This window comes from Primulina huaijiensis, chromosome 15 (genome assembly GCF_012295235.1).
Source record: "Primulina huaijiensis isolate GDHJ02 chromosome 15, ASM1229523v2, whole genome shotgun sequence".
Classification (NCBI taxonomy): Eukaryota; Viridiplantae; Streptophyta; class Magnoliopsida; order Lamiales; family Gesneriaceae; genus Primulina; species Primulina huaijiensis.
This window is the reverse complement of record NC_133320.1, coordinates 6,862,303-6,873,492: the sequence shown is the minus strand read 5'-3', so window position 1 is coordinate 6,873,492 and position 11,190 is coordinate 6,862,303. Positions and strand designations below refer to the sequence as shown.

At 31.7% G+C, this 11,190-nt stretch overlaps 1 long non-coding RNA gene across 1 annotated transcript; it reads right to left on the bottom strand.

The window, feature by feature from the left end:
- Positions 1-8,799: 8,799 nt before the first annotated feature.
- On the bottom strand, positions 8,800-10,938 carry LOC140958280 (uncharacterized). The gene is made up of 2 exons (XR_012171761.1): positions 10,323-10,938; positions 8,800-9,015 (listed from the first exon to the last, which is right to left on the bottom strand). It is a non-coding gene; the product is annotated as an uncharacterized lncRNA (long non-coding RNA).
- Between the last annotated feature and the right edge of the window lie 252 nt (positions 10,939-11,190).

Here is an 11,190-nt window from a genome sequence, read left to right as displayed (position 1 = left end):
CTTGGAAAACAATTGAATCTGATACGTGGCATTGTTTTACAAATGTTTTCTTAGTTGCTTTCGCATACATTGAGATTATTGATTTACAACCTATATACCATATTCAAAAAATTACTGAACTAATATAAAGAAGTATTTAATTTCCAAAATAAGAATGAATATAAGGTTCATCTATGACAATTTAACAAAACATAAAAAGAATTACAAAAGATATACCAGAGAAATTAAACAACAGAGGATTTATCGAGGACAATTTCAGAAACATAAATTCATAAAAATCACACATAAACGCCATTTCTCGGCTAAACAGGCTGAAGGGCTACAACATGAATTTATGCCTCCTAATTAACCTCGAACCTTGTGTTTACTATTTCCTGATTTGTCTTTAAACCTTATGTTCAACTATTAACCCTTATATTTCATCAAATTCTAAAATTAAAATAAATCTTTTATCATTTCAATTTAATTCCAAGTTACAAATAAATAAAGATCATGATTTATTAATGAGATGATTTAACACAAATATTTTATTTCAAAATAAAACAAGAAATAAACTTACAACATTTGTTATCAGAACTTCAAACTTTTATTGATTACTTCAGAAGAGTTTTTACAAGAGAGAGAATAGAGGGGAGTAAACTCGACCGTGTTCTTTTAAGAACACAGAATGATCCTATAAATAGATGGAAGTGGAGGACATGAAACCTCGGATTCCAACTAGAAATATAAACATTAAAATGCTTTATTAAAGCAAACAGTAACATGGTTACAAAGTCAAAAAGTAAATAGTAATATGCTACCCATTTTTGTCATGATATCATGCCACGATGTGAGATTCCACCTTTGATGTGATATGTCATCATCCACTAGTTGATAATGCAATGTTATGATTAAAGATGAATATCCTAATCATCTTTAATATTATCTTTTATAGAATTTTTGAGATTTTCAAAAATATCATCGATTTGAGAAAGTTGAGGAATATCATCCTCTGTATCTTGGGCATCATGCATCTGCATTAGATGAATAAATTTATTTTCACTGGATTCAGACGCCATAGATTTATCCGATTTTGTGTCTGAGCATCTAATATTCTGATAAAGATCCTTCTTCATTTCTTCAATATAAACCTCAATCATTTTTTATTTTGAATAAATCTCAGCATATTTCTGAGTGAGGATTTTAAAGGGACTCATAGAGGCTTTCTCCTTTTCTTGTTGATTAATGAAGTCTTTCTGGTATGAAGAAATTTTTTCTTCCATTTGATGAAGAGTTTCTGAGCCATAAAGCTGTCCAGTTGCTGGATCTTCTCTTAAAAGTTTCTCTCAAAATTTAGTAGAGCTAACTCTCCATAGGCAAGGGATACCTTCATCTATATAACCAAATTCTGGCTGCCATCTCCAGATCCATGGGATTCCAAATTCCATGAAGAACAGACATAAAATCTTGCCGTCAATCCAATGTTCATGAAATGATTTTTTAATACTTGGAGAAACATTTGACCAAGTATTCATTGCTTTTCATTTTTTAATACTTGGATAAACATTTAACCAAGTATTCATTGGTTTTATAAAAACCTCAGAAAATTTTTTGCTGATGGCCCAAAAATCTTCCACCATATAAAGAACCAATTTGGAACAGGATAATGAAAAACATTTTCACAAATTTTCAGAAACCATGTATGTTTATTTTTCTCATTTTCATAAAATAGAGTTTTATTAAAGCTCTCTACATAATCCCAAAAATTAAATTTGATACTCATATTATGAGTATCAGAATAAAATTCTTTTTCAACCAATGGACATATACCCAATTCTTCAATGGATATGATCTTTTTGATAATGAACTTGAGAAAGTTATAACTTCCTTTTTGTTGGTTATTACTGAAAAAGTGAGTGATATCAACACTTTTTGTTGATAAAAGAAGATTTTCATAAAATCATCTTTGTTTATAAGAACCAAATACATATGATTTATTTGTTAAATATCTCTCCATGATAGTCCACGGATTAATCTGAATATGCCAAAATCTTGATTTTAAATCAAATTTAAAAAATATGATTATATTAACTAGTCTATCTAATAAATCTTTTTTTATTAGAAATAGGATGCCTAATCCATTTTAAAACCTTATTTAAGGATTTATAGTTTATTACTAATCTAGGTACTCCTTTTTCCTGCTCAGAATATTTATTTACATAGAAAGCAGTACAAGACCAAGGAGATTGAGAAGATGTTATTATGAAGAGGTACCGAAGATTCTGTAGTTTTAACTACATGTTTGAAACCAATTTTTTCAAATGTTCCTAATTTATAGATAATCTTAGATTCTATTTTAGGAATAGTCCATTTATTTAATAAATCTAAATTCTCAGGTAAATCATATTCTTCATTTAAACTGTTTTTAACAGTTTCTTTCATACCAAATATATTCATCTGAATAAAAAGTGTTAAATCATCAATCAAAACTATTTCCAAGCCTCAGATACCATCTATAATCTATATTGCAATCACGTTGTTTAAAAAAAACAGAGGGATTTTATTCTTCGTAAATTTTCCTATTTTTTTTCAATATTAGTTTATTTAATTGTCTGCTTTAATACTTAACTTTTTTCAATGAGAGTTAATATTCATTCCAACTCCATGAGTGAAAATTAGCTATTCATTAAATATTTTGCCATGAAAGAATATGGAATTGAGACTTTTACAATAATATTCTTGATATTAAACATGTTATGGTGGGTGGTGTGAATTATCATTTTAACTATATATATATCAGTATACAATTTTGTTTTTAAATGAATATGTTTGTATATTTGAATATATAAAAGGAATAAAGTATTTAACTTGTAATTTTCTGATAAATTTCATTTTATTACTAAGAGACTAGTAATAAGATAGTGTGGGGGTGTGATGAAACTTAAAATTAATAATTTATTATATGTTAAAGCATATATTTTAAAATTTAAGTGTCATTAAAATTATAAAATTATGTTATTTTAGTATTGTTTGTTTATATTTAAAAGTCTTACTAAATATGTTTTATTTTCAGGTTTTCTACATGTTAGTAAAAAAATGATAATTCAAGCTACAAAATTCAAATTGAGGTGATTCAAACATGTTTGAAATCTTTGAACAAGTATCTACAATTTTACAGAAGACATGAATGCCTAGAAATTCATTAAGATGATCAAATTGTGCAAATATTAAAAGGATGACAAATTTACTTTTACTATGACCAGCTTATAGTAAAAAAATCATAACTATTTCAATATTTAACCAAATGAGATAAATCAAAAAGTCAAATTCATTTACAGAAAATTCCCTACATGTTTACTGTTTTGGGCAAAATCAAGTTTGGAGATTAAAATCGTGGATCATAGCATTCAAAGAAGGGCCATGAAATTAAAGTTGGAGGAGACAAAAATTATTATTATAACTACATGACAATAATAAAAATTTTGAAATTTTCTCTCATTTGACCTATAAATAAAGGTCTTGTGTTAGCTTTAGGAGTATCTGATCCCATTGTAAAATAAAATGTGTGTGTGTATTAGTGTGGAAATAAAAGTTTAAGTTCCAATATATTTTCTTTCACTTTCTCAACTATGAGTAATGATTTTAGTGTTTTTCAAAAGTAAGTTCATGGCAAGCTAAATCTAATATGGTAAGGTGAAGAGGATAAATTCTTTGTGAAGTAAGCTTGTTTATATTTTGTATATTTTTTCTATATTTCTTTTCATTTAACTAACTTCTTTTTATTGTAGGTATAAAAATGAATTATTTATTATCAATTTACATCAAATGCTTCGTACCATTGAATTGGTTATCTTGATTTGTTGTTTAATTTTGATATAATAAATATTTCATCAATTATTATTATTATTATTATTATTATTATTATTATTATTATTATTATTANATTAAAACATATATTTCATTTAGAAGATAGCGTGACTCAACCGGTTATTCTAAATACAATATTATGATTTAATACTAATATTTAATGAAATAAGATGATTTAAATTAGACCTTACTTATACGCAGTTTTTCTTTATACATATATAATTTGGGTACCATATAATAATTGTTGGTTAATCCAATAATTAATAAAGAAAACCATTTATATACATGTATTTACTTATTTTATTTTTTGGGGACCATTATGTTGGTTTCCTTTCATGCTTTTAATTTTAATTAAACAATATTATTGAACTCAAGAATAATCCTTAAACCTTGACAATCTCATAATTTGTGTAATAAAGTAAATGTTAGATTGATAGATGTTAGTATTAAATCATAATATGACATTTAGAATAACTGGCAGAGCCACGCTATCGTCTAAATGAAATATATGTTTTATAATAATAATGATAATAATAATAATGATAATAATAATTGATGAAATATTTATTGTATCAAAATTAAACAATAAATCAAGATAACAACTTCAATGGTACCGAGAATTTGATGTAAATTGATAACAAATAATTCATTTTTATACCTAACATAATAAGAAGTTAGCTAAATGTAAAGAAATATAGAAAGAATATACAAAATATAAATAATCTTACTTCATCAAGAATTCATCATCTTCACCTTGACATATTAGATTTAGCTTGCCATGAACTTACTTTTGATCAACACTAAATCATCACTCATAGTTGCGAAAGTGAAAGAAAATATATTGGAACTTAAAACTTTTATTTCCACACTAATACACACACTTTATTTTATAACAGGATATGATTCTCCTCAAGCTAACACAAGGTCTCTATTTATAGGCCAAATGAGAGAAAATGTCAAAAATTTTATTATTGCCATGTAGTTGTAATATTAGTTTTTTCTCCTCCAACTTCAATTTCATGGCCCTTCTTTGAATGCTATGATCCACGACTTTAATATCCAAATTTGATTTTGCCCAAAATAGCAAATATGTAGGGAATTGTCTGTATATGAATTATTCACCTCATTTGGTTAAATATTAAAATAGTTCTGATTTTTTTACTATTAGCTGGTAATAGTAAAAGTAAATCTGTCATCCTTTTGATATTTGCACAATTTGATCATCTTAATGAAATTTTATGCATTCATGTCTTCTTCAAAGTTGTAGATACTTTTTCAAGGATTCCAAACATGTTTGAATCACCACAATTTGAATTTTTTTAGCTTGAGTTATCATTATTTTACCAACATGTAGAAAACCTGAAAATAAATCATATTTAGCGAGATATTTAAATATAAATAAACAATACTAAAATAACATAATTTTATAATTTTAATGAAACTTAAATTTTAAAATACACGTTAGCATATAATAAGTTATCTTGAAAATTTTTTCAAGTGTCAAAGATAACCGGGCCACTTAATTTATCAACACTTAGTTAAATAAGTTGTCAGGATCTCATGTTATCTGGGTAGTAAAATATCAGGGCCTCAAAACTCCCGAGTTCATAAGATAAGATTCCAGAGACTTTAAACTCCTGGTATTTGATAAAAAGTCGGGGTCTCATTGGGTAATTGATATTTCAAAGTGTATTTGAGCAGGGGTGTTATCCATGTGTCCTCTTAGAGGGCCACCAGATCAACTTCTATCACAGATACCAGCTTGATGTGGTGAATAACACCCTTCTCATTTACCTTGGACAAAGAGAATGTCATTTTAGTAAGTTTATCGGCGTCTGTATTCTCTTCTCTCGGAATCTGTTCCACACTCCAATCAGTAAAGCTTTCTAGAAACTCTTGACTGACTTTTAAATCTCATCAATCTATCTTCTCAGATTTCATAAGAATCCTTCATCTATTGAGTAACTAATTATGAATCTTAGTAGATGTTGATCCCGATGGATCTCGCATCCCGAATTTCATACTCGGCCTTATTATTTGAATTCCGAAAATTCAATCTGGACCTTTCTCAATTTTTGAAGAAAATGATATCTCCGATGTGTTGATCTCGATATGAAACAGGACAGGGCAACAATCCTGCCTGTGAGCTTCTGCACTTCTTTGACAAACTTAGGGAAAGTCATTTTCAAGATGACCTCCACTTTTTCCGGGGTAACCTCAATTCCTCTCTCAAAGACCATGAAGTCGAGAAACTTTCCACTCTTGACCCTAAATGTGCACTTGAGTGAGTTTAATTTGACTCTATACTCTTTGAGAGTTGAGAAGGTTTCTTCGAGATCTGAGATAAAACAAGACTTCTCCTTGGATTTAACAAGGATATCATCCACATACACTTCAACATTCCTCCCAGCATGCTTCTCAAAAATCTAATCCATCAGATGCAGATAAGTGGCCCATGAATTCTTTAAGCCGAATGACATAACATTATAACAAAATGTACCACCCGAGGTTGTGAAACTGACCTTATATTGATCGTCTCGAGCCAAAGAGATTTGATGGTATCCTTGATATACATCCATAAAACATAGCAATTCATACCCCGATGTGGATTCCACAAATTGATCAATTCTGGCCAAGGTTAGCAGTCCTTAGACAAGCTTTGTTCAAATCTCTGAAATCCACACACGTTCTCCATTTTCCTATGGCCTTTTGGACCAATATCACATTTGACAGTTGAGTGGGGAATTGAACTTCCCAGACTTGCCCAGCTTTTAACAGCTCTTGCACATGCTCCGCTACCACCCTGTATTTTTCGGGTCCAAAGTGTCTTTTCTTTTGTATGACAGGTCAGGAACCTAGGAAAGCGTTTAATTTATGCTCAAGTACATCGGTTGAGATCCTGATTAACTCAGAAGGGGACCACGCAAAGATGTCGGCATTTTGCTGTAGACAAACAAATAACCGGGCATGGATAGAAGTATCAAGGTCCCATGCCACTTTGGCGAATTTCCAAGGTTAACCGGGAACTAATGATTACTTCATCTTGTTCTTTTTCCATTGCCACTTGAACTTTCTCAATCGAGTGCACTTCCCATTCTCCTCCTATTATTTTCTCATACCCATCCCTTCTTTCTCTTTTCTTCTCTACCCTAACGGTTTCAGCATAACATTTTCCAGAGGATGGATGATCTCTCCGACCCTCTCGTACCATGTCATTTACTGGAAACTTAATCTTCTGATGATAATTGGAGGCGACGACCCTGAGGGGTTTCATGAGTGGCTTTCCCAGGATAACATTGTATAAAGAGGGAGGAAGCACTGACCACAGTGAAGGTGGTCATGACTGATTTTCTTAAATCCTTGGCCCCGACCGTTAAAGGAAGCAGAATCTCTCCCCTTGGATACACAATATGACCCAAGAAACCAAAAAGACCGTGCAGTCTCTACTGGTTTCAAATTTAACCCTTCAAGTCCATCTGGTTCAGGGCTTCTTGGAAGATCACATTAACTTAGCTGCCTGAATCAACATATACCCGCCTAATATCATAATTTGCAATTTTAGCCTAAATGACCAATGCATCATTATGAGGCAAACTTCTGTCTTGCAAATCCAGAGGGCCAAAACTGATGGTTGTCTCATCTTCCCTACTTGAGTTGTCCATCTCAAGATTTCTCACTGACTCCATTGATTACAGAGTAGGGGATTTTTCCCAACTTTCTTCTCTCGGGCTCTATCTTATGTAGTAGGCTTGTCATGACTTCCTTGCCTGGGTTTGAAACTCGAGGTTCTGGTAGATGGTAGAGGTCCCGATTTCTGGGTATCCACAAGAGTCTTTTTGCTTTCTTCACGGATGTCTCATCTATGTTGATATATTTCTCTGTCCGAGACAATAGATCTTTAAAATCTCGCGGCAGCTTTTTCACCAAGGAACGGAAGAAATCCCCATCTTGGAGTCATTGTGTGAAGGCGGTAATCTTGGTTTTGGGGAGAGGGGGCACGAAAGGATACTTTTAGAGCTGCTTAGTTGAATTTGCGGATGTACGCCCGTAATGACTCATTCCTACTCTGCTTTACCTCAAACAAGCTTAAATCATTCTTCTTATATCTCTTTTTTCTACTAAATTGATGCAAGAAAATGCTCTTGAAATCATCAAAAGATCTCAAGTTTTTCAAACCTCGCCAAAAGATCGTATACTAAGATTCTTCAACTCGGGTGGATTGCTTCTCAAGGAACACTGTAGATTAGGCGAAGAGTACCTGGTTGGAGAGTCGGCACACTTTAAAGAGTAAAGAACGTTAGTGGGGTGCCGTAAAGTGTTTCGGTGTGTCCACTCCGACGTTTAAGTCAGTCAAGTGTTTGTTCGTAAAGGAAGATATAATACAAAGACTGTATATTGAGCAATTATGGGAAAATACTAAGTGAATTGAATTCTTTACAATAAATAAAATTTGGTTATTTATAGAGATACCAGTAAAGATGATCTTGTTTTCACCGCTATTTATGGTTGCTCATGCTCTGCCTACTAACATTGTCATAGCTGACAATCCACATTTCCTATAGATTATTCACATCATCCCAACACGTACTGAATGACATGCCAATGATTCCTAAGTATGGTACCCCATATCTGTGAACCCGGAAGCGACACCTGTATTGAGGTGTCTGGGCAGATGATCGTGGTGAGATAATGAGGACAGGACCCTCAATATCCTAAATCCTGTTACACTGCCTGGGCTCACTCCAGTGTATACTGGTCTGATTATCTTACCTGGTTTTTGAAGTTCTGGGAATGATACCTGAGCTAGCTCTTATCTCGGCTTTTAGTTATGTGATGACCCAGGTTCCGACCTCTCCCCAGCCCGAGTTATAGGATAACCTAGATACTTCTTGGGGTATCAATGATTTATATTTCAAGGAATTCGACAAATAACTACAACAATGAAGCTATGCGGAGCCATATCAAGAATTTATTCAGCTTTCCGTTGGAAATTTTTGAATAATTATATGATAATTAATGAACAAAAAGTATCGATTATCGATTGATTAGTAAGTAATATATATACGAGAGGTAACATATTTTCTTTTTTCAGATATCGACTGATCATACCAAGAGGCAAATCAATTAAAAAGCATGCATCGAGAGATTGCCCATCTGAGCCGTCGAGAACTGCAATTAAGCCATGAGCAAACGAAAGATTAAGCGCGGCACGATGTTAAAAAAGATCAGAAACACGATGAACCAAATCAAGTTAAATTAGGGGAAGCTATGTTGCATGGAACAAGAGTATCTATTGTAAGCTCAGGCCATGTTAATTTTTTGTTTGTTCCAAGCAACATAAACAAATTATTAACATCCTCTCGTATGTATCGATTTACAGTTCTTTCTCAAAAGTACATTTTCAATCCACTTTTATATTCCCCTAATTTTATTATTATGCCTTATTGTAGCACAAAACTTACTTCCACATGAAAAAAAAATCACATAATATTTTAAAAACAGATCATTCAACATATATATTTTAGTATGCATGACATCTATGTTAGCAAATATTTCATTTCAAAAGCTGTTTCAGGAAACATTTTCAGAAGAAAATTTTGATTTGGTGAAGAGTTTGAAGAAAGAATTTCACATAACGTCATCTTGAGTGTATTTGAAATTCATCAGTCTTAACATGTTTCATACACAACATCGACTGGACGTACGAAAAAAATTCATTAGGAAAGTTCTGGGGGTGCAGGTTGATTTCTGTTACCTTACAAATAATGCATGCATATATATATCATATGTAACTCAATAGATATTAATTATGAATAAATATGGATCCCATTCAAATTCTCACGAATTTTGTGGAATTTGTTTGGCATGATTTATGTATAATCTAAACAATCTTTATTTTGCGTTCTTGTTCCGACCAATAAAATTCTAGAGAAAGGCACACTTTGAACAATTATTTCTCCTAGCTAGTTCATGTAGCTGTATAATTCTCTCAACATTCTTGATTTTCAATGTCTCTGTATAAATATCCTTTTTATCAGCTTTTTATTTTGGGAAATTAATTTTTTATCCACTTATTTATCTAATTTTGGGTTTAATTTGGTTGGTTAAGTTTGAAAAATTTGGTTTGATATATTAACTTTTAATTTGTGGTTATTTTAGTCCAATTAGAGTGAAATCTGACAAATAAAAAATTTTCGATGTAACTTCAATATTTTCTTGTGCCACTTCGATCAACAATTGAACCCAAAAAGTCGATATATTTTTTGGATTGTGGGTTCTAAAAAAATATATGGATGTCACATAATCAAATTTTATATAATGTGGTGGTACTGCCTATATCATGCTAAAATTTAGGTATATATGAACCCACGTAACCGAAAAGAATTTGTGCAATTAATGGATCTACTGGATCAGGCACTATCGACAGCATCGAACAGCTGAATCACACATTAATATAAATAATAATGTTCGTGTACCTGAACAAGCTGTGTCCAAGCCAGGGCCTCGTCTTGGCAAGAACGAACATTCAAGAACAGATCCACATCAAGCTCCATAGTAAAGAAAGAAAAAGTTATATATATACTATCAGAAGGCGGCAGATCAACACTTATCTCATCGACATCAAACCAGAGGAACACGAATCTTTGCACCTGAATCCCATCCAAATCTTTTATAGAACCAAGACTGAGATTCCCAGTAATCTTTTCCTCGAAATAAAACGAGTATTCGAACTGCACATAACAGGGTTTCTTTAGGGTGACCTCAAATCTCCCGTCTTCAGCGAGGGAGTAACTTGTGACGGAATCCGGCAAGAGCCCACCGGGAAGGCCGTGCTGAAGGAGGATTTCGTACACTGTGGGCTCTGGAGCTGGTGGGTTTTCAGGTGATAAGACAGTAGAAGATGAAGAAGAGAGAGTTAGGAGAAAGAAAATGAGGAGAAAGTAGTGGGATTCGAAGTTCAAAGCCATGGATGATCTTCTTGGTTGTGCGTCAGTCATGGAAGTCATATGTATAAATACATATACATGCTCGGTAAATTATTACTATATTATTTAAAGTTTAAAGAGATTAATATAAATAATATATTACTATACATATAGTGTTTTTAGTTTATATAACTTTTTTAATATATAATAGTGAAAATTATGTTTTTATTTTCATAATTTGCATTTTTTTTTTGGTCTGATTAGTCTTAGTCTACTAATTAATATTTTTTTAAAAATAATTTTTTCTTGACGTGACATCATATAGATCAATAATATATATTGTTATCTCATCATTGTTTTATGTCACATCAATATTGTGATGACAATTGATAAACATCGACAATAAAAAAATATAAAT